This window comes from Capsicum annuum, chromosome 7, assembly GCF_002878395.1.
Source record: "Capsicum annuum cultivar UCD-10X-F1 chromosome 7, UCD10Xv1.1, whole genome shotgun sequence".
NCBI lineage: Eukaryota > Viridiplantae > Streptophyta > Magnoliopsida > Solanales > Solanaceae > Capsicum > Capsicum annuum.
The window spans coordinates 193,080,132-193,103,287 of NC_061117.1; positions in this window are offsets into that span (position 1 = coordinate 193,080,132).

The window sequence follows — 23,156 nt, forward strand, 5'->3', positions numbered from 1 at the left end:
AAACCAAACTATCAATTCATGTAAATGTTGAATCAATTCATGCCTAGATGAAAAATACAAGTTTAGATATAAGAGAAATTCTTGAAACACTAAATAAATTAAAAAAACAAAAGATTGGAGTCTAGGTATTAAATCCCTTGTGGACCCTATTTTTCTCTTCACTTGGGGGTTTAATATGATGAAAGTACTGTTTGCTTTGAGTAATTTAAGATAATTGGGTCCTTTAGTGTTTTTAGGTCATGGGATAATAGCTGGATGGACTGAAAAAGGCTTTATAACCTTAATTAAGACATGCAGAAAAATTGGGCCCAGGTAACGACTTATGAGGTATGACCATAAGTTGTTACCTAAACTCAGTACTTGAGCATCTGTAACACCCTGATTTTTTTGGTCTTTGAAAATTTTCTATAATTTTATCTTCACTATCTTGAATAATATTTACCCCTACAAGTCATAGTATCTTGAAGGGTCATGTAACCATAGTCGTAAAGTGTCCGGTGTATGGTGCTAGAGTTATTATCATGAGTACAACTTGAGGATACAAGTCATAAATATCCATGATGAGTTGTTGGGATTGAATCATAATCAAATCAGAAAGTATGTAGCAAGGTTCTGCTCTGAGTACGAGTGGCTAACTAAGAGTCATAAGGAGTTTTTATGAGTCGTTAGGTGTAAATCATAGGATGTCATAGTGTTTACACAATTGGGTTTTAATTTTACTACAACTGTACCCTATGAGTCATAGTATCCCATTATGAGTGGTACCAGTTGGGTCATAGAGTCAACAGTGTATGGATATCTTGGGAGCTATCTTGGCTACGACTCAGGGTGATGAGTTGTAATGATTCAATACATGTCGTATGGTGACCCATAGTAACTAATGACAAAATTCTAGCTTTTAATTTAAGGGAACTTTGGATAATCCCCCTAACCTAATTAAACCCCATGTCCCTAGAGCACTTAAGGGGATTATATTACATCTTTAACATAAACTCTTCTAAATTCTCTCAAGCACCCATACTTCGGATTTCTAAGAAGTACGTCATGCATTTTGTGTAGCTTGGTATCTCAGGCATGTTACTCTTCCCTTATTTTTAATTTGTTAAAAACATATATTTTAAAGTAATGTTCATGAGCTATTTATGTTGTCTTTGGAATAAGGGTTGAGGGTTTCAATTGTTTATGAATTAAACAATGTTTCTCATGGTATACATGTGATGATTCATGCTTTAATTATTGTTTTGAACTTTTGGGTGAATGGGTATAGTGAATGAACTAGGGAATTGTAATTTTCCCCAAACTTGTTACTTTTGAAGTAGTTATGACCTATGCCCTATATTTTGAAATTGGTTTTAGTTATGAGAAACGTGGGAATTGAATTTTCCTTGAACTATTACATTATGATTTTGAATTGAACCTTGTGGGTTTTGTGTTTTCATAAACTATTGCATAACTGAACAAAGGGGTTGTGAATTCCCCTAAGTGGTGTAATTATTTTTGCATAGTGTCATTACCTTGTAAGTGTAGTTGGTATGATGACACCAACAATGTATGCCTTAATGTAAAATATGATTCAATAAATGAGAATATGTGATAAATGTTTTAACTGGGCTTTAATGAGGGTTGTGTAGCTGAGTAGGGAAAATGAAGGTCCGGGTGACTGATATTAGAATTTGTGCTTGCTGATGTGGGGTCAAAATGACTAGGGAGGTTCAAATCCCCCTCATTATGATAAAATAATTTGGGAGGTTCGAGTCCCCCACACATCATTACATAATTGGATTCTTAAATCACCTTAGTAGATAATTAAGAGGTTCCAGTCCCCTGTGTATATATATGAGATTATTCTCCGATTCGAGTAGCTACATGCATTAGGGCCCGACTAGGGGGTGTGAGATGGGGCCCATATAGCCCGTGGGTACATATTATGATGTTTGAGCTACATAATCCAGGATAAAGATTTAAATTCATGTAAAACCTTCTTCTCTATCCCGACATATTATATATGTATATATATATATATACATATATTTATATGCATTTGAATTGTGCAATGAATTTGAAATGCTTACTATGTCATTATGTTATCCTTATCCTTGAGTTTTATGCTAGCTCTACAACTTTTAACCGTCTTCAGATGTTGTATCCCCATGCAATGCAGGTTCTGGCCATACTTCTACTTATCTAACTTAGTGATTCCAATTTGACATTAGTTCATAAGTTGACATTGAAGTGGTGAGCTTTCATACATATGAAGTCTATATTTCATGTTTTGGTCTCTTATGTGTCAGACTATTTAGACTTGTTTTTGGCTATAGTTGAGGGTATGTGTCAATACTTTATTGATATTCAATTTTGGTAGATGATTTTTTTAGATTACTGTGGATATTGGGTAGCGTTGGTTGATTGTTTGGATGGTTATAAACATGTTTTGAATTTTCTTAAGCTTGTTGTATGTTATCTTGTTATATGTTTGGAATTCATTCAACATTAAAGGATGTTATATTTGGTTTGGTTAGGTACAGGGGTGATCTTTGGTCCATGTAGGACTTGAGCTACCCATCACGGCTAGACCTTGGTTTTGTCATGACAAAGATGGTATCAAAGCCTAGGTTTGGAGTCATTGGTTGTCCAATAAAGCCATATCAAATAGAGTGTCATTTATTGATGTGTAGGGCACCACAATTATAAGGGAGAGGCTATGATACATTTAGGAATAATTTTATTTTTTATTATTCTATTTTGACCTATATAGTCTAAGGCCTTGAATCTCTCTAATTCCTATTTGTTTTCCTTTTAGATCTTGTCTCCAAGAAGATCTGATATCCATGGGAACTCTTCTATCCCATCTGAGGATAATATTGATAGAGCTTATCCTATTCTAGGAGTTCAAACCTAGTCTAGGGTCATTTCTTTTGATTGCCCTGATAGAGCTCCATCAGTTCCCCTTATCCACCCTCAGGCAGCTCGAGTTGATGTGTATAATCCTGAGTTTACCTAGTTAATTCATTTGATTACCTAGTTGTTGGCCTCTCATACTGAGCGAGTTTTTGTTTTTCTCCATCCTTTGAGGCCACTAGAGTTGGCCAATTTATGAAATTGGGTCCTCCTACTTTCACTGGCTCTAAAGTTGAGGAATATCCTCAAAATTTCATTAATGGGATGAAAAAAATCTTTTGTATGATGTATGCCACTGATGTGGATGGTGTAAAGTTCTATGCTTATCAGTTGAAGGATGTAGCATACCAATTGTATGAGGAGTTGAATTAGTCTAGGGGTTATGATGCCGATTTTTCTTTGTGGGATAACTTCTCAATGCTTTTCTTAATCGCTTCTTTCCTCAGGTGTTGGGGGAGGAAAAGGCTGAGGAATTCTTGAATTTAAATCAAGGTAGAATGTCAGTAAAGAACTATGCCTTAAAGTTTTATTAGCCATCGCATTATGCTCCTAAGTTGGTATCTAGAATTAGAGCTAGAATGAGGATCTTTAATTCTGGGATATATTGTGAGTTGATATTAGAGAGTAAGGCTTCCCTGTTGAATAAAGATATGGACATCTCTAGACTTATGGTGTATATAAAACAAAAGAAAGAATAAAAAAGGAAGCAAAAAGAGATAAGTGTAAGGCAGAGTAAGAAGTTTTACCACTCGGATCAGGGTAGAGGTTAGTAGCAGAGTCGTAGAGTCAGTGGAAAGTGGTCTAAGAAAAAATGGGGCAATTCTGGTTCCTACTCTAGGGTTAGTGATCCTTATCCTCAGCCATCGGGTGATCATTATTCTAAGTATGATAATGGGTTTACAGTACCAGAAGCCCATTTGTATACTAGTGGTGCTCATTAGCTTCGTCATATCCTTCTTGTAGATTTTTTGGTCAGGTCCATCATTGTTTTTGCAAATAAGAGAAACAAATACTTTAAATATGGTCAGATTGGTCATATACAGAGGTATTGTTCGTCTAAGGTTGCTTCTAGGGTGAATAAGATTCCTGTTGCTACTCCGTCTGCTCTTGCACCAAAGGGTGCTACTTCTGCCTCTGGCTTCGATGTGGGTCAGAACTGTCAGTATGCTCTTTGCTTTCACCAGGATTTTGACGTGTCCCCCGATATTGTTACTGGTATTCTTAAACTCTTCTTTTGCAATGTATATTCTCTACTCGATCCCGAGTCTACACTCTCTTTATGACCCCTTACGTGGCTATTTATTTTGGTTTTGATCCTGAGTGTATTTCGTTTTTTTTTGTGTGTGCACCTCGATCGGTGACTCTATTATGGTTAGAAGGGTCTATAGGGGTTGTGTGATGTCGGTCCATGGTAGGGAGACTTTGGTGGATCTAATGGAGTTGGACATGGTAGAATTTGATGTGATTTTGGGGATGGATTGGTTGTATTCATGTTATGCATTTCTTGATTGTCAGACCCAAAGGGTGAGTTTCCATTTCCCTAATAAGTCGGTGATCGAATGGAAAGGTATCCCTAGTTCCTAAGGGAAGGTTCATATTATATCTTTAAGCCCAAAAATTGGTTTCCAAAGGGTGACACTATCACTTAGTGCATGTTAAAGATTCTAGATCGAAAGGTCCTTCTATGCAGACTATCCCTATGGTCTGTGAATTTCTCGAGGTGTTCCCTGATGATCTTCCTAGTATTTCTCCTGATAGGTAAATTGATTTTGGGATTGATCTTCTTCCAAACACTTGTCCTATTTCCATTTCTCCTTACAAAATAGCTCTGTCTGAGTTGAAAGAACTTAAGGAGCAGTTGAAAGTACTTATGGATAAGGGTTTTATACATCCTAGTGTGTCTCTATGGGGTTCTCCAATGCTCTTCGTGCATAAGAAAGATGGGTCCCTTTGGATATGTATTAATTACTTCTAATTAAATAAGGTGACCGTGAAGAATAAGTATCCATATCCGAGGATTGATGATCACTTTCATAAGCTTTATAGAGATAAGTTCTTTTCTAAGATTGATTTTCGGTCTAGTCACCATCAGTTGAAGATTAGGGAGACGGATATACGTAAGACTTCTCTCTGAACCCGATATGGTCATTTTGAATTTTTGGTGATGTCATTTGGTTTGACTGATGGCTCGACAGCATTTATGGAACTTATTAATTGGTTCTCATTAATTTCTAGACTTGTTTGTCATTGTATTTATCAATGATATTTTGGTGTACTCTAAGAGAGAAGCGGATCATATAGATCACCTCCGCCTTATGTTGCAGACCCTAAAGGATCAACGTTTGTATGCTAAGCTCAACATGTGTAACTTTTGGTTGAATGTTGTGACTTATATGGGTCATGTTGTTTCTAGTGAAGGTATCATGGTGGATCCATAGAAGGTTACGGTGTTTAACAAATGTCCTAGGCCCACAATTCCAATCGATATTCAGAACTTCTTGGGTTTAGCGTGTTAGTATAGAAGGTTTGTGGAGAGTTTTTCTTCCATTGCTTCCCCATTGACTAAGTTGATGTAGAAGAAGCTAAAATTATTGTGGTCTGATGCTTGTGAAGGTAGTTTCGAGAAGCTGAAGGATAAGTTTACTTTGGCTCTAGTCTTGACTCTTCCTTAGGGCACTAATGGTTTTGTGGTTTATTGTGATATGTCCCGGGTTAGATTGGGATGTGTGTTTATGCAATATGGAAAGGTGGTTTCTTATTCTTTGAGACAGTTTAAAGTTCATGAGAAGAATTATTTGAATCATGATTTGGAATTATTGTCCATGGTGTTTGCACTAAAGATCTGGTGGCATTATTTGTAGGGCAGTCCACGTTGATATTTATTATGATCATAAGAGCCTATAATATGCATTCAATCAGAAGGAGCTAAATCTAAGGCAAAGAAGGTGGATTTCTTTGCTAAAGGACTATGATATGAGTTTCCACAATCATCTAGGTAAAGCTAACGTGTTTCCTGATGCTCTTAGGAGGTTATCCATAGGGTGGTCATCTTATGCGTATGAGGAAAAATGGGATTTGGTAAAGGATATTCGCCATTTGGCTAATCTAGGAGTTCAACTCTTAGATTCTGAACATGGTGGTATGATTTTTCAAGAGGTGGCAAAGTTATCTCTTAGTGCTGAATTGAAGGAGAAGCGAGTGTTGGATCCTATCTTGATGCAAATCAAGAATAATATGGTTTGGCAGAAGGTGATAATTTTTGAGATTGGTAGTGATGGTATCTTAAGGTACCAAGGTAGACTATGTGTTCCCAATATTGATAGGTTGGGACAAAGAATTTTTGTCAAAGCTCATGAGTCATGTTATACTATTCATCCTGGTTCGACAAAAATGTATCATGATCGTAAGGAGATTTATTAGTGGAATAATATGAAGCAGGATGTGTCCAATTTTTTTGCTAAGTGCATGGTTTGTCAGCAAGTGAAGATGGAACACTTGAGGCACGGTGGGTTGACTGAAGAGATTGAACTGCCGGTGTAGAAATAGGAAATAATTTATATGTATTTTATTACCGGTCTTATGTTGTCTCACTAGTAGTTTGTTTTGATATACGTCATCATAGATAGGATAACTATGTCTACTCACTTCTTGCCAGTAAGGACTAATTTCTCTTGTGAGGACTACGCTAAGTTATTCATTTAGGAGATCGTATAGTCACATGGTACTCTAATTTCCATCATATGTTCTCGATGAACTCAGTTCTCATCTCACTTTTGGAGGTCGTTCCAACGAGGTTTGGATATTAAGGTTACCCTTAGTATACTTTCTACCCGGAGATGGATGGGCAAGAAGAAAGATTAATTCGGATCGTGGAAGATATACTTTGGGCTTGTGTGTTTGATTATGGTGGTAGTTGGATTGAACAATTTTGTAACGCCCCAGGAATACACCCTGGACGCCACACGGTGCTATCGAGAACCCGAGCATCCGAACCTATGATAAAAAACATCACAGCACAAGAAATGAGTATGCGATCAGTACTTTGAATGTACTAGTATATGAGATGAGGTTAGGCTAAAATGAATAGGTTATATGCATGAGACAATAACTGATTGAATAGCATGAGATAACTGAGTATGAATGCATAAAATCTGTAAAATCTTAGAATTCATGACAAGGCATAAAACATGATTCTAATATAGTCTTTAAACTGAAGTACTGATACTGAATAATTGACAACTGTATGCTATGGTCAAGCAAACCTAAAATAGAAATCTGTACTGAATACTAAACTTAGACTGTGGGAGCTATCTATAACTGACATGCCCCGTGTATTATCAGGGTCCAACCTGTAACCCCAGTTGGAAGTGGTCAGTACCATGGCACGGGTACTAACATTGGTTATGTGGATCCACTAATCTGATATCTCAAAGGACGGGGGTGTCATGCCTAACTGATAGGGGACCCATCAAAGTCTACGGTGGTTCCATAGGTCTGGAACCTAGGGATGACTACTAACGTCTCATGACTACTGACGGAGGAGACAAGTACCTCATGCCTATTGATGGGGGATATTTCATCCCTACGTTCACTCGGTGCTAAGTTTTACTCCCAACCAAAAGACACTGATTACTGGACTGGAAAAGCTTATTTGAACTCACAACTGACCCTAGTAACTAACTGAAAGATACTGCTCATGGTATAACTAAAATCATTCTATACATAATAAAAACTAGGTAATCAGCTAAATTTTAGGTATCCATATCCCCCAGGACTCGATAATAATAACAATAGGAACATACTGAAGCTTCAAAAACATTATAAGTTGTCATTGTTCAAAACCCAAAGCATTTAGGCATTTCATCAAAGACTTGAAATTGATAGCCTTAAGCATGAGAATAGTTAAAACAAATGATAGAAACATAATTGAAATGCTAAAATCGTGGATTTAGGATTTAACATGCGAACATCATCAGTCGAACATGTCAAGGACAATTTCCAATGAAAACACATGGTAAACATAATTTGTAATCAAAATTTACTATAGCTTCATGAATGTAACTCATGATAACATGGAAAAATCATGACTTTAAACTTGAAAATTGATTATTGGACTCCATGGGTGAAAAGGGCCCATGGATGAGCATCACACATACCCTAATTGATAAATTAGTAAAAGTTCTTGGTGATTTCTTAAAGCTTGAGCTTGAATTTTGAAAAGGCTAGGGTTTGTTCTTGAGATAAAATTGCTTTCTTTTTAAAGAATTTTGTGTAAAAGATGACAAATAATGCTTTTGGGACCCTAAATCTCATGTTATGGTTGGGATAAGGTAGGGAAATGACTCAATTAATCCTTGTGGAACCAAACTTATTAAATTGAACTGGACTGACCAACGAGAAATGCAGCGTACTGCAGTGCTCACTTAATGCAATATGCACCACATCGTGTTTCTCCCCACCAACGCAAAATGCGGTGCGCCACGGCCCTATCGTGTAGCCTCACTATTTTGACCATCCGAATAGGTCTCAAACCTTTCCCAAAAAATTTAAAACTCTCCCGAGATGTACTATCGACAACCTCGATCATGAATCAACTTACAAATTAACATCCCAAGGTTGGGAAGGTCAAAAATAAGATCATCAAAGTTTAAGGGGATTTAGAAAAGACTATTCCTTAACACTTTGTGAAATTTTCTAAGGCATGAACCCCTTTAACATGCAATAATAAAATGAAATAATCTAGGATCTTACAGGGTCTTACAACCTACCTCTCATAGAATTTTCTTGCAATAACGGTCTTCACTCTAGTATTGGTATGACCCCATTTGAAGCCTTGTATGGTAGGACGTGTAGATCTACTATTGGATGGTTTGGCATTGGTGAAAACAAAATGTTTGTTCCTGATATATTTCACCAAGCCATAGAGAAGGTGAAGGTGATTCGTCATAGAATTAAGGCCGCCAAAAGTCACAAAAAGTCCTATGCAGACATAAGGAAAAGTGAGTTAGAGCTCAATATTGCTGATTAGGTGTTCTTGAGGTATCACATGAAGGGAGTGATATAGTTTTGCAAGAAAGAGGAAGCTCAGTCTCCATTATGTCAGTCCGTGCTTAGTTGTGAAGAGGGTTGGAAATGTCGCTTATGAATTGGAGTTGCCTTTTAGTTTGAGCTCCATTCATCTGGTGTTTCATGTTTCAATGTTGAGAAAGTGTGTGGCTGATCCTTCGATGATTGCTTCCTTAGAGGAGGTGGGTATTTTGGATTCCTTGTCCTTTGAGGAGGTCCCGATTGAGATTTTGGATTAGCAAGTTCACCGGTTGCGGACAAAGGAAGTGGCTTCGGTAATGATTCTTCAGCAAAACCAAAAGGTTGAGGAAGCTACTTGGGAAGATGAGGAGGACATAAAGTCCTAGTATGCATTCTTGTTCCCTGTTCCTGATAATCGTTCTTAAGGTATATGTATTCTTTAACATTTTATTTTCTTTCTTTGTTAAAGGAAATTGTAAATTCCTTGGTGTCTTTGTTTTCTATCTTAAACATAAGAGTTGTTATGTGTGGAGTCTAATCGTGCTAATAAATGCCTTGTCCTATGATTTGAGGAAGAATGATACTAGGGGGAGTATGTAACACCTTGGGTTTTTCTATCCTTGAAAATTTTCCAAAATTTTATCCTCACTGCCTTAACTACGTATTATCCCTATGAGTCATAGGGTGTCTTGATAGGTCATGTGACCCTAGTCTAAGGTGTCCTATGTATGGTGCTTGAGTTGTTGTAATGAGTATTATAGGAGGATACGAGTCGTAAATATCCATGACGAGTCATTGGGATTGAATTGTAACCAAATCAGAAAGTATATGGAAACGTTCTGCTCTGAGTATGAGTGGCTCACTAAGAGTCGTATGAATTTGGAACAAGTCGTTGGGTGCAAATCATAGGATGTTAAGTGTTTATTGTGTTGACTACGACTGGACCCTACGAGCGTAGTCTGCCATTATGAGTAGTACCCATCGAGTTGTATGGTCAACAATGTGTGGGTGTCATAGTAACTGTCATGTCTACGACTCAGGGTGACAAGTCATAATGAGTCTATACCAATCATATAGTGACCCATCATCACTGATGACAAAATTCCAACTTTTAATTTAAGGGCACTATGGACAATTCTCTCCTCACCCAATTAAAACCCCACGTAAAGTAATTAAGGGGGTTATATTTCATCCTTAACGTACTCAAACTCTTCCTAACCTCTTCCAAATTCTCTTAAGTAGACATATTTAGGGTTTCCAAGGAGTAGGTTACCCAAGGGCTCGAGGGTTGAATTACTTCCGTGTAACTTGGTATTTCAGGCTTTTACTATTTCCTTATTGTTAATTTGGTAAAAGTATATATTTTAAACTAATTTTTATGAGCTATTTATGTTGGCTTTGAAACAAGGGTTGAGAGTTTTGATTATTCATGAATTGAATAGTGTTTCTCATGGTTTTCATGTGATGATTCATGCTTTAATTATGGTTTTGAACTTGTAGGTGCATGGGTATGGTGAATGAACTAGGGAATTGTGATTTTCCCAAAACCTGTGACTTTTGGAGTTGTTATGACCTCAACCCCATACTGTGAAATTGGTTTTTAGTTATGAGAAACATGTGAATTGAATTTTCAACTATTGCATTATGATTTGGAATTGAACCTTTTGGGTTTTGTGTTTTCATAAGTTGTTGAATAGTTGAACCAAAGGGGTTGTCAATTTCCCCAAGTGAGGTAATTGTTTTGGCATGTTGTTGTTACCTTGAAAGTGTAGTTGATATGATGATTCCAACATTGTATGCCTTAATGTGAAATATGGTTCATGTGAAAAGCTAACCTATATAAAGAGGATGTTCATCCGTAGGTAGATTGGTTTAATGTCAACATCCTCAATCCGTAGTCCCATCATGTTTCTATCTACCTCATTAACACCTGAAATCATACTAATCATATAGGTTAGCTTAATTATATCTAAGTAGAGTAAAAACATAAGAAACTAGGCTCTTTGTTCTCAAAACTTAGATAAAATATGGGTAAGTTATGGTGCTTAGGCGTATAAATACACCCAAGATCACCACCCCACACTTAATGCTTTGTTCGTCCTCGAACAACTTATCCATTTATGTATACACAAGATTTAAAACCCACAAAGGAAATACAAGATGCTCAAAGAGGCTCACACAATGAATATGAAACAAGAAATAGATTCATGAACCATTACTGAAAACAACCTACCCTTAAGACTAGACTCATTAAGTTGGAAAATTCATGCATATTGTTTAAGCAAAGAAATCATATAAATTACCTAACCTTCATTAATCATGTGCCCTCACAACAAGAAAGCTACCCATAATCACTCACACTCATGCAATTTCTAACAAACTGGGTACAAGAATCAAGTTGTGCTCACTCTCACAAAGAATTCTCAAATTACAACTGATGACCATATGCTTGCCCTTAGTGTAATGCTCCACTAATATCAGAATTCTAAGATTAGGATCAAATAGGTGTTTTACAGGTTGTAATGCAGGCATGAACTATTTTGGTCAGAAATAGTGACTATCTTCCCTAAGCGCTTTAATATACTACATTATGCAACTAAGACCAATTTTTAATAACCAATTTACACCACTTTCATCTATCCATATTTTTTTTTCACCCCGTGCCATTAAACCTAATTAATAACACTATGGTGGGAGTATGCAACCCTTTCAATTTTTTTCTTTTTTTTTTTTGCACCCATTTCACATTACAAACCCTTATGATAGCCACCCTCAAGTTAAGCGATTTTGCCTTAGTTGAGGTGCTCAATGTCCAAGAAGGACTAGGGCCAAAACAGGTTCATTGTAACATGTCCGGGATAAAATTTGGAACTTTTTCAACAATTTTCGCTACTCCCTTCCGTATCAATTTCACACGCCAATAACTAGACTTTGGGGAATCAATTTCACCCTTTTAATCTTATTGTCAAAACTCAAATTGATTTTACCTTAAAGAGCTTAGGATCTTTTGGATCAAATTACAGTCTTTTAAAGAACAGGTTAGGCTACATATGAGGCTAACACAAGAACAAGCTATAGGCTCAATGGGGCTAGCTAAGATAATGTACAAAGGTAGGTCAAAAGAAGGCATGAACAATGGCTTTCAAAGAAATACCTAAATCATCTCCTAAACTCACAATCTTTATTTTGCTTTGCACACACACCAGGCAAGTTCTAGCATCAGTTGCAATAAGGAATATACAACAGTCTTACAAACTCATGGCATATGGTCAACTAAATTAAGATAATTATAGATTCTTGACCCAATAATTAAATGAATTCAAATAAAACCAACAATCCCAACAAGAGTCACAAATAGTGCCTAGGTGTTTCAAATGTAATGATCCATCACATACTTATGCTATAATATTATGTGATCCACAAGAATAGGTACATCCAAGTAAATGACTAATTTTCTCTTTAGACGGTCGTCATCCATCCATCATCAATATTATGACTAAATCAAACAAACATCTAACAAGAAACAAAATAAACAAAATAACTAATCCTATCATAGAAGTATACTAAGGAGAAGGTCCTATTTTCTTACAAAACAAGTAGCAAAGTAACCAGCCACCCCACACTTAAGCTAAGAACTGTTCCCAATGCAAATAACAAGATAAAGAACCTGGCTAGTAGTACTTCTCATCCACATTAGGAGTTATACCACCTACATGGAGATCATCATTAGAGCTATTTTTCCTGTATTCATCACATCATCCACGTCACCCATACATAATAAAACTAACTACAATTAAGATAAAGGTGATGAAGTCACCACCCCACACTTAATTTGTTAGTATGAACCAATTAAGTGTTATTGTCGGGTACTCAGACTTCGCCGAATACACTTTGATATGGTGCACCAACATTAGTCACAATACAATTCACTCACTTTAATTCCACCAATTTTACTTCAATGAAATAATTTTTGAACAAGGTTATGCCTTAAAGCTTCAACATATCAATATATACAAAGCACTATCACTTTCACACGATTTATCCAACAACATGTTCCATCATGTAAGTTGTGAAACAATGGCCACACAACTAAACTACGTTAGTTATGAACAATTCAATCACATACAAAAGCTCAAAGTACTATAACAATGATGTTTATCTTCCCAAGATTCTCAACACCTCTCTTTGACATAGCCATGGCAAGAATTTAGTCTATAATCCTCAAGAAATCAATTAAAAACTACAACATGAAGTCACAATACTTAAGGATTAAGAAAAGAAAAACTTACCTTAAATATGGAAGATTGAAGAAATAAAGGAGAATTGATGAAATTATGAAGCAAAGAAAAATCTTGAAGGAGAAGGGAAATGTTGAGAGAAAAACCTTGTACGGATTAGGGGTGAAATAAGGATGAATTTGGATATTTATGTGTGGAGGTTATTTAAAGGATAAAATCCAGATTGGGTTTACCCAAGTTAAAATTGGATACTATGTTGAACTTTTAGTGGCATGCGTCGTACAACTCATCATACAAGTTTAAGTGTGCGTCACATTTGGCATCACATAAGTGAGGCAGTGAGTATATGCATTATGGTGTGTGGCTCACATGTTATCGCATCAGTGCAAGTAGGCAGCGCTCAAGGAATCACACAAGTTAAAGTGTGCGCCTCATTGGTAATCACATAAGTGAAACAGTGAGGGTGTGTGGTTGGGTATGCGACGCATAAACAATCTCCAACATTAAGGCGTGCACTGCATAAGGTGTTGCACAAGTTTAAGTGAGAGCCACACATGGTAACGCCTACTTGAGACAGTGGGCATAGGCTATGTCTTAGGCGATGCCTTTGCCATGGCCTATGTAAACTTGTGTGTGACACACCCAATAGTACACTTAAACTTGAATGGCATGCACCCCATTCTCCATATAAGGCATAATTTGAGTCAGTAGGAAAGGTCTATACCGTGGGGGCTTTTCCCTCGCACCCCGAGTGAAACTTTTGGGGTCGAATTAACATAATTTGGGGAACAAATCTAATATGAATCATGACTCGAGCCTTAACAATTGACCACTCTAACTTACCTATAATATTCCCGTTACTCCTAAACTTACCACCGTTGATATGGCTTAATTCCAAACCAAATTTGGTACCAATCACCTCTTTAGTACTTCATACACCTACACTTAATCAAAAACAACAAAAAAATAATTAGAAGGATAGGTTGCCTCCCACCAAGTGTCGTAGTTTTGGTCGTGGCTCCACTGTTATTTTTGTATTTTTATTTAACATAATAAAATAAAAATAAAATCATGGGTTGCCTCCCATGCAGCGCTTGATTTAACATTGCGGAATGACTCTATTATCTTGACTACTCAAACTTAATCAAGATACATCGATGATACCATTTGTACCTTCTTTGTTGGATCAAGAAAATGCTTTATTCCTAGTCTAGCCACTTTGAAGTCACTAACATCCTTACTTGCAAGTTCAACTATACTAGCTATGGTGTCCACAACAGACCTATCCTTAACTGTTACACCTCACCCATCTTTATAAAATACATCAACAATCGAGAAGACACTCATCTCTTTTTGTTGTTTTATGGACAGACATACTTAAAAACTAACTTCTTTCTCATTGAGCCTAAATTTCAGCTCATTTAACTCCAGGTAAACTAACACTCTCCCAATTGCTAAGAATGGTCAGTCCAAAATTATGGGTACTTCAAAGTCCACTTCGCAATCAAGAATTACAAAGTTGGCAGGAAATATAAAGTCGACCACCTTTACAAGTACATCATTTAGAATCCCAATCAGCCTTTTTACCGATCTATACGCCATTACAAGTCGCATGTTTGTGGGTGTAGGGTCTCCCAAACCCAACTTTTTATAAACATATAGCGGCATCCGATTGATACTAACTCCCAGATTTCATAAGGCCTTAGCAAAATCCAGAGACCCAATCGTACAAGGGATGGTGAATGATCCTGGGTATGCCTTCTTCTACACTAGTGACCTTGTAGAAATAGCACTACAATGATGGAGATTATCCACTGGTTTATAGCTTACCGCTCTTTTCTTCATCATAAGATCTTTCATATATTTAGCATATCCTAGCATCTGTCAAGTTCTTCAACTAAAGGCACGTTCCCTGTCAATTGCTTCAATGTAGCCATGAATTTGTTAAACTTGTCTTCATTTTCTTTCTTCTTTAATCATTGTGGAAATGGGGTGGTGTCCTTGGGATTTCAACTGGAGAAACTTTTACCCTCTTTATTATTCCTTGAGCCATATTATTAACATGCTTCAGCTTAAGTGGTTGTTCCACTTCCGCACTTTTTTTTCTAAACCTTCCAACTCCACAGGCACCACTGAAGATTCATCAACCATCTCTTAATCCATTTTGACCGCATCAGTATGAGAGGATGCTCCTAATACTGGACTAGATAATATCTTACCGCTCCTAGTGGTAATAGCCATACACGATCCATCAGTCCTCGAATTCAAAACTATATTACTTAGTAGAGTCCCATTCTATCTTTGGTTGAAGGTTGTGGATAATTGGCTCATCTGCTACTCATGTTGTTTAGTAGAAGTTGAGTGCGAATTTACTAGTTGACTCATGGAAGATATGTCACTCTTCATAGGGGTCAGCCCAGAATTGGTCGCCTTAACTCCCTTTAATAGTTTCTTTATCGTGTCCTCTATGGACATTTTGACTGAACTGGTAGCAGCATTATCACGGCCTCCAGGAGGTACACACGGTCCACTCCTGTCACTTTTATTCTTCGAATCTCCTTGGTTGTTCAAACCTTGGTTTCCTTGACCACCGGTTCGGAAAACCCCCTGGTTATGTAGGAAGTTAGCCTTTTCCTTGGTGTTTGAGTCAGTTCCCTTACCACGGGACCCCACAGCTATGACCTTTTCTATGTTCCCTGATAGCAAATATTTAGTGAGCAGATCCATCTGGGTTTTCATGTGATCCATATGCTGATCACGCTCCTCTTCTCTTCTACGCTGCTCTGCTGATATTACACCAGACCCAGTATTTCTTGCTACCATAGAATCTCTGGTATGTCAAGCTCTACTTGTCTTAGTCATTCTTTCTAACATGTCCATAGCCTCAGTAAAGGTGAGCTCCTCAAAAGCTCCTCCTACAGTATTATCCACTATTGGCTTTGTAAGTGAGTTCAAAGCTCTGTACAATGTTTCTATCAAGTGTTCATTAGTCATCTTATGGTTTGGGCATTGAGTTAACTTCTTTTTAAACCTTGACCAAGTCTTATGCAAAGCTTCATTAGCCAATTACCTAAAGTTGCTGATGTCATCCCTCAACTGTAACATTCTAGAGGGAAGAAAGAACCTTTCTAGGAAAGCTCATTTTAATTGCCTCCAGTTTGTTATGGAATCAGGAGTCAGCTCATTCAACCACATAGTTTTCTCTCCAGACAGAGATAGTATGAACAATCTCAAACAAAGAGTATTTTGTCCCACTCCAAGATTATAAAATGACTTACAAATATTGATAAAATTCACCAAATATAGATTTGGATCATCACCAGGTAATCTACTAAAGAGTCCTTTTAAATTCAGTAGTTGGATCATAGTAATAGTGATGTTGAATTTTACCCAGGAGCTAGTGGTGGTAGAATGATTTTCCCTATAGCTCCAGCTCCATCTAAATTGTCCTCACCATTTTCAATATCAAACTACACCTCTTGGCAGTCTAGTCTTCCTCAGAATGGATGATTTTGATTTACAGGTACAACTACTCCTGCTGCATATCTCCTATGAGTCGGGTCAATTAAATCATCATCTCCCAGGTACTCTTCATATAGATAGGGTACCCAACATAGTTTATATACATTTTGTTGATTTAATTGAGCATTATCCAAAGAGGCTAATCTTTCAGCTTCCTATTGGTTAACCATTAATTCAATGAGATGAGGTTCAGGATTAAAGGGTAATAATGGTTCTCCTACACTTCTTGTTCGTGGCATAGACAATAATGAGCCTATAATGAACAAAAACCACAAATAAACATAAAATAAGGAAACTTGACTAACATTCAATTAATACACATAAACTCATTCGACAACCGTATTCCCCAGCAACGGTGCCAAAATTTGATACGCCCAAATTACAACTCTTTTACAAGAGTGTAAAAAGTCATTCTCAAATATATAACCCAACTAGGTTGGGTTCGAATCCCATAGGGAATATGGTGCTAATTAAGTTGTATGCAGATTAGTTGACTTTTAATCATTTGTTTTCGTATTACAAAAAAGGGGAATTTGATTCAGTTCACAAATTAATGGTTTCAGTTTAACAAGAGGAGATATGTGTAGTGGTATTCAATCTCAGAGAAATAGCAAGCTAGGGTTATGTCCACCTTGTAGTTTTCAATAATTTCTAACTATGGGCTTTATGAATTCATACATGTATCATGCTTACAGAGAAATATATTGTATTTAATAACATAATCCTAGTGTTTCTCAACCATCAAGGACTAATTCACTTTAGTTCTTCCGAATCAAAAGTGTTTACAAAAATAATATGAAATATCCAAGTAGTTAATCCTGTTAAGGCATTAACATATGAAATAGGGGTTGGAAATCCTATTTTCTTTTCACTACTCTCTTTTCCAAACCTCAACCTTTCTATCGAACAGGTTGAGTTTTAAGGTACATCCTCTATGTTTGCAACCATGAGAATTCAAGATAAACAAAGATAGTATAATGTAAGCAGATCAATACATGATGAATTCAAAAACCCAAAGTAATAGATTGTATGCTACAGGGCTTCCATAACCCTAACTATTAAACTTAGCTACTCATGAATAAAATGGGAATCACAATAGAAATATTCATTATACCAAAAAGTAAACACAATCTTGACGGAGAAGATGAAGTTGTGTTTCTCCCGACGTGCTAAGCCACCACTCTTAGTGCAAAAATAACACAGAATAATGAATAATGATAAAATGCAGGATCAAGTGTTTTTAATAATCTTTTCTCTCATAATTTTCTTTTAAGTCCCTGAACTAATTATAAATGACAAATTAGTCTTGGACATAGTTTCTAGGTGCCATATTTGAACCAACAAACTACTTTTCTCTTGTGTGATTTATCATCCTCAATCCGTAGTCCCATCATGTCTCTATCTACCTCATTAACACCTGAAATCATGCTAATCATATAGGTTAGCTCAATTACATCAAAGTAGAATAAAAACATAAGAAACTAGGCACTTTGTTCTCAAAACTTAGCTAAAATATGGGTAAGTTATGGTTCTTTGGTGTATAAATACACCCAAGATCATTGTCTAATGTTATTACTCGTGATGTCGACTCATGGTCAAGGCAGATACACTGGGTATCTTTATTGTTAAGACCATGAGTCCCACCCTATGACTCATTAGGTCTCACAACCAGTCGTATCCTGGACTCATTATCAAGGGACCCCAACCTGAGTGACTAACTGGTAATACCATGAGTCCCATCCTTTGACTCGTGATAAGTGTAACAACTCATAACCTAAGTCATAGTCATGGCAGTGTTGACAACACTCTAAATATTTTAGAGTACAAAACTTTGGGTATTACATTATACCCTTCTTAGGATCATTCATCCCCAGATAAGAAGTTAGGGGTACCCTTAGCACAATACAAGACAGAATGCAACCAGAATCTAAGGACAGTTTAGAAAAGTAATAAAAATGAAATGGAACCCATTCCTCAAACATTTTCATCCAGCGTAGAGAACAAGCATGGGTACTTGACTTCATGTCTTCCTTCGCTTCCCATTTATCCTTTTCTATTTTTTGATTCCTCCAAAGCACTTTTACTGAAGCACATCCTTAGTTCTCAATCTATGGATTTGCCTATCTAATATTTTAATCGAAATCTCCTCATAAGAAAATGAATCTATAGCACCAACATCTTCAACTAGCACTATAAACGAAGGATCACCCACAAACATTTTCTACTTAGACACATGGAAGAAAGAATGAATTGAAGCAAAACTCACGAGCAAGTCTAACTCATAAGCAAAATTCCTAACTTTTCTCAAAATTTGATACGAACTAATGTAACGGGGACTAAGCCTCTACTCCATACCAAAAGTTATAACTCCTTTCATAGGAGAAACCTTCAAGTATACTCAATCACTAACCTACTCTAACTCCCTTTTCCTCACATCCTCATAAGACTTGTGGAGACTTTGAGTAGTCTTAAGTCTTTCTCTAATCACCTTTACCTTTTCTATGGCTTAGTGAACCAACTTAGGACCAAATAACCTAGTCTCACCAACCCCAAACCACCCAATAGGAGACCATCTTTACCTTCTCCATGGATTAGTGAACCAATTCAAGACCAAACAACCTATTCTCACCTACCTCAAACCACCCAACAGGAAACCTGCACCTGTAACCATAAAGATCCTCAAAAAAAAACTATTTGAATACTATAATAGTAATTATTACTAGAAGCAAACTCAATAAGAGGAATATAATCAACCCAACTTTCCTTGAAATCAATCACACGGGCCCTTTGCATGTCCTCTGAATTCTGAATAGTCTATTTGCATGTCCATCCGTCTGAGGGTGAAATGCAATGCTAAGGTTCAACTGCGTACCCAAGCCTTTTTGAAACAAATGCTAGAAACGAGAAGAAATCTGCATACCTCAATCTAAAATAATGGAAACTGGCTTCCCATGCAACTTAACTATCTCCTTAATAAATAACTTGGCATAATCCTCTCCTGAGTGGGTAGTCCTCACACATAAGAAATAGGAATACTCAGTCATTCTATCCACAATAATCCAAATAAAAACATATTGGTTGCAAGACCGTGGAAGGATGATAATGAAATCTATATTAATCATCTCTCACTTCTACATGGGCAACTATATATCATGGGACATACCACCTGGCCTCAAATGTTTGACCTTGACTTGCTGACGAACCATACAGTTAGCCATAAAATTTGCCACATCCCTATTCTAATTATGCAATCAGTTTATCTCCTTTAAATCATGATATGTTTTAGTCAAACTCAGATGAACTATATATCGGGACTCATGATCTTTAATCAAAATCCTTTCCTACAACCCTTCTATATTAGGAACACGCAATCTTCCTTGATATCTCAAGGTGCCTTCTCCCCCAATCTCTGAAGCCATAACCTTTTGATGACATACATCATCCTTAATCTGCATAAGTATGGGATCCAAAGCCTATTTCTCATTCGCATCAATCCCAAGAGATGATTTAACAACTTCTTGAATAATCAAGCCTCCATTCTCAGCGTCCAAAAGATAAACTCTTAAGTTAGCCAACTAGTGAAAATCTTTCACCAACCCTCTTTTCTCCTCATCAATATGAGATAAAATCTCCATAGATAATCTATTAAGAGCATCAAAAACAACATTAGTTGTACATGGATGACAGTCCAAAATCATATCATAATACTTAAGCAATTAGAGCCACTACCTCTACATGAGATTCAATTCCTTCTTTGTAAACACATACTTCAAGATCTTATGATCTAAATAAATGTCTACATACACCACATACAAATAATGGTGCCATATCATTAAGAAAAAGACCTTCGCCGCTAACTCTAGATCATGAGTCGAATAATTCATCTTATGAACCTTAAGCTTCCTGGAAGCATAACCTACAACCTTACCATGATATATCAACACATAACCCATACCCACATAAGATGTATCATAATAGACAACAAACCCATCAATACCCTTGTTTAGGGACAAAGCCGAAGTAGAGGTCAATCTATCCTTCAACTTCTCAAAACATCCCTCACAAGCATCAAACCACAAAAACTTAACCTTTTTCTGTGTTAATTTCATTAGAGGAGAAATAATAGATGAGAAACTCTCTATAAACCTCCTATAATACCCAGCTAAGCCAAAGAAACTCCTAATGTCAGTCGGAGTCGTGGATTTTGGGCACCTCTTAACTACCTCAACTTTTTTTGTATCCACCTTGATCTCCTCAGTAGAAACAACATGCCTATGAAAGGTCACAAAACTTAACCAAAACTCAAACTTAGAAAATTTTGCATGCAATTTATAGTCCTTAAGAGTCTTCAGTACACTTTAGAGATAACTGGCATGATTCTCCTCACCCGTAGAATATACCAAGATATCATTAATGAAGACTATCATAAACAAATCTAGAAACTTCCTGATCACCCGATTCATAAGATCCATAAAACCAACCGGAGCATTAGTTAATCCAAATGACATAACCAAAAATTCATAATGACCATTCACGGTACAAAAATAAGTCTTGCAAATATCAACCTCCTTAATTTTCACTAATGATAGTTCGAACAAAGATAAATCTTGTAGAAAAACCTAGAACCTTGAAGTTGGTTGAAAAGAACATCAATCCTAGAAAGAGGGTACTTATTTTTCACTGTAACCTTATTCAACTGACGATACTCTATATACAATTGAAGAGACCCATATTTATTTTGTATGAAAAGTACATATAACACCCCAAGTTTGTACCATGAACACTACAAGGTTCTCATAATATCGAAGGAGTACAAGCTAACCCATGACTAGTACCTGCTGCAATGACTGAATAACAATACTATAATTATGCCGAAATTAGGCCAAAATCTACCTTAAGGTTCAAATCTAAAATAAATACTGAATAAAAATGTTGAAACTAAACATCTGTCTGAAATACTCTAGTCTTAAAAAGCCTTTACTGTCTAAACAAAGAGTTGATGGGACAAGTCTCCAACTAATTCTGACTAGTGAAGTAAACTGAGTACTGATATAACTAAATTGATAAATCTATCCTCTAACTATGATGACTCACCACTAATTATGTTGCTGACAGATTGTGCTACTAAGTGTGATCAGGAGCCCGTGAGTCTAAACTTATGATATAAGACATCATAGTACAAGAGAAATATATGCGTTAGTACTTTGAATATACTGGTATGCTAAGTGAGATAGGATAATATGCATGGGTTTATATTCATGAACAATACTGGATGAATAACATGAGTATATCATAATATAAGGATATGTATGAATACATAAACTGTAATAGAGATTATGATAATATTGAATACTGTGTTCTGAATACTGATTCACTAATATCTGAGTTTATTAATTCTATAATACTGATAAACGATTAACTGTGTGTGACAGTACTGATTCTATAGAAATGATCTTAGTTCCATACTGATCTGACTGACTGTGTTTGATAGTCCTGATTATGTAGAACTAAACTGAGTTCTATACTGATACTGGAACTAAAACTGAGATTGTAGGAAGTAATAATCTAACTGATATACCCCTTTCTAACCTAATTGAGGTCCAACATGTAACCCCAGTTGAAAGGTGTCATTACCATACCATGGGTTAAGGCAAAGTGAGTCACCCTCATCTTGCAGGTGCTCTGAATTAGAATGGTGGTACCCTCAACTGGAAGGCTAAAACACCTCATCAACCCTTAACTAGTAGGCTAAAAGACCTCATCAACCCTCAACTGGCAGTTTGATGTCTCAACCTATGCTGGCTACGTAGTTCTGGAACACAATGACTGCTTCTAAGGATAACACCCTCTATTGGCAGGTGAGTCCCCATCCTTGGGTTAACTTGGTGCTAAATCCTACTCCTAACTAAATAGACACTGGACTGAATTTTAAAAAGTATTAGGCTAGACTGTACTATTACTGATCTTACTGTATAATTGAACTGAACTGATATTGAGTTTACTAGATTCCTTGAGTTCTGTAACTGTCTGAGAGTACTACTAAAAGTTACATGACTGATACTATTCTATTATTGATACTGGCTCTAGGTAAACACCTAAATTGTTAGGTATGAAATAACCCCAAGACTCGATAGCATAGATAATACTAATACATGGTAATTCTTGTAAACATGGCAATAGTCAACTACTGATAGTGCAATCATTGAGACATTTTTCCATACATTTGGACTAGTACATGAATGGAAATGCATGCTAGCATATCATAATTCTACTATTCAATCCTCGTGAACATTCCATCAAACATTTACAAGGTATAGCTTTAACATGAGAGCAAATTTCGAACATGTAGTTATTGCATGAATTCATCATAAGGTCACCAATGGATAACAATGTACAATTTATTTTGTTAGGCATTTTTTCAAACACATGGGAGGCATAGCCTAATACTTGGGCATGAAGAATATCCTAATG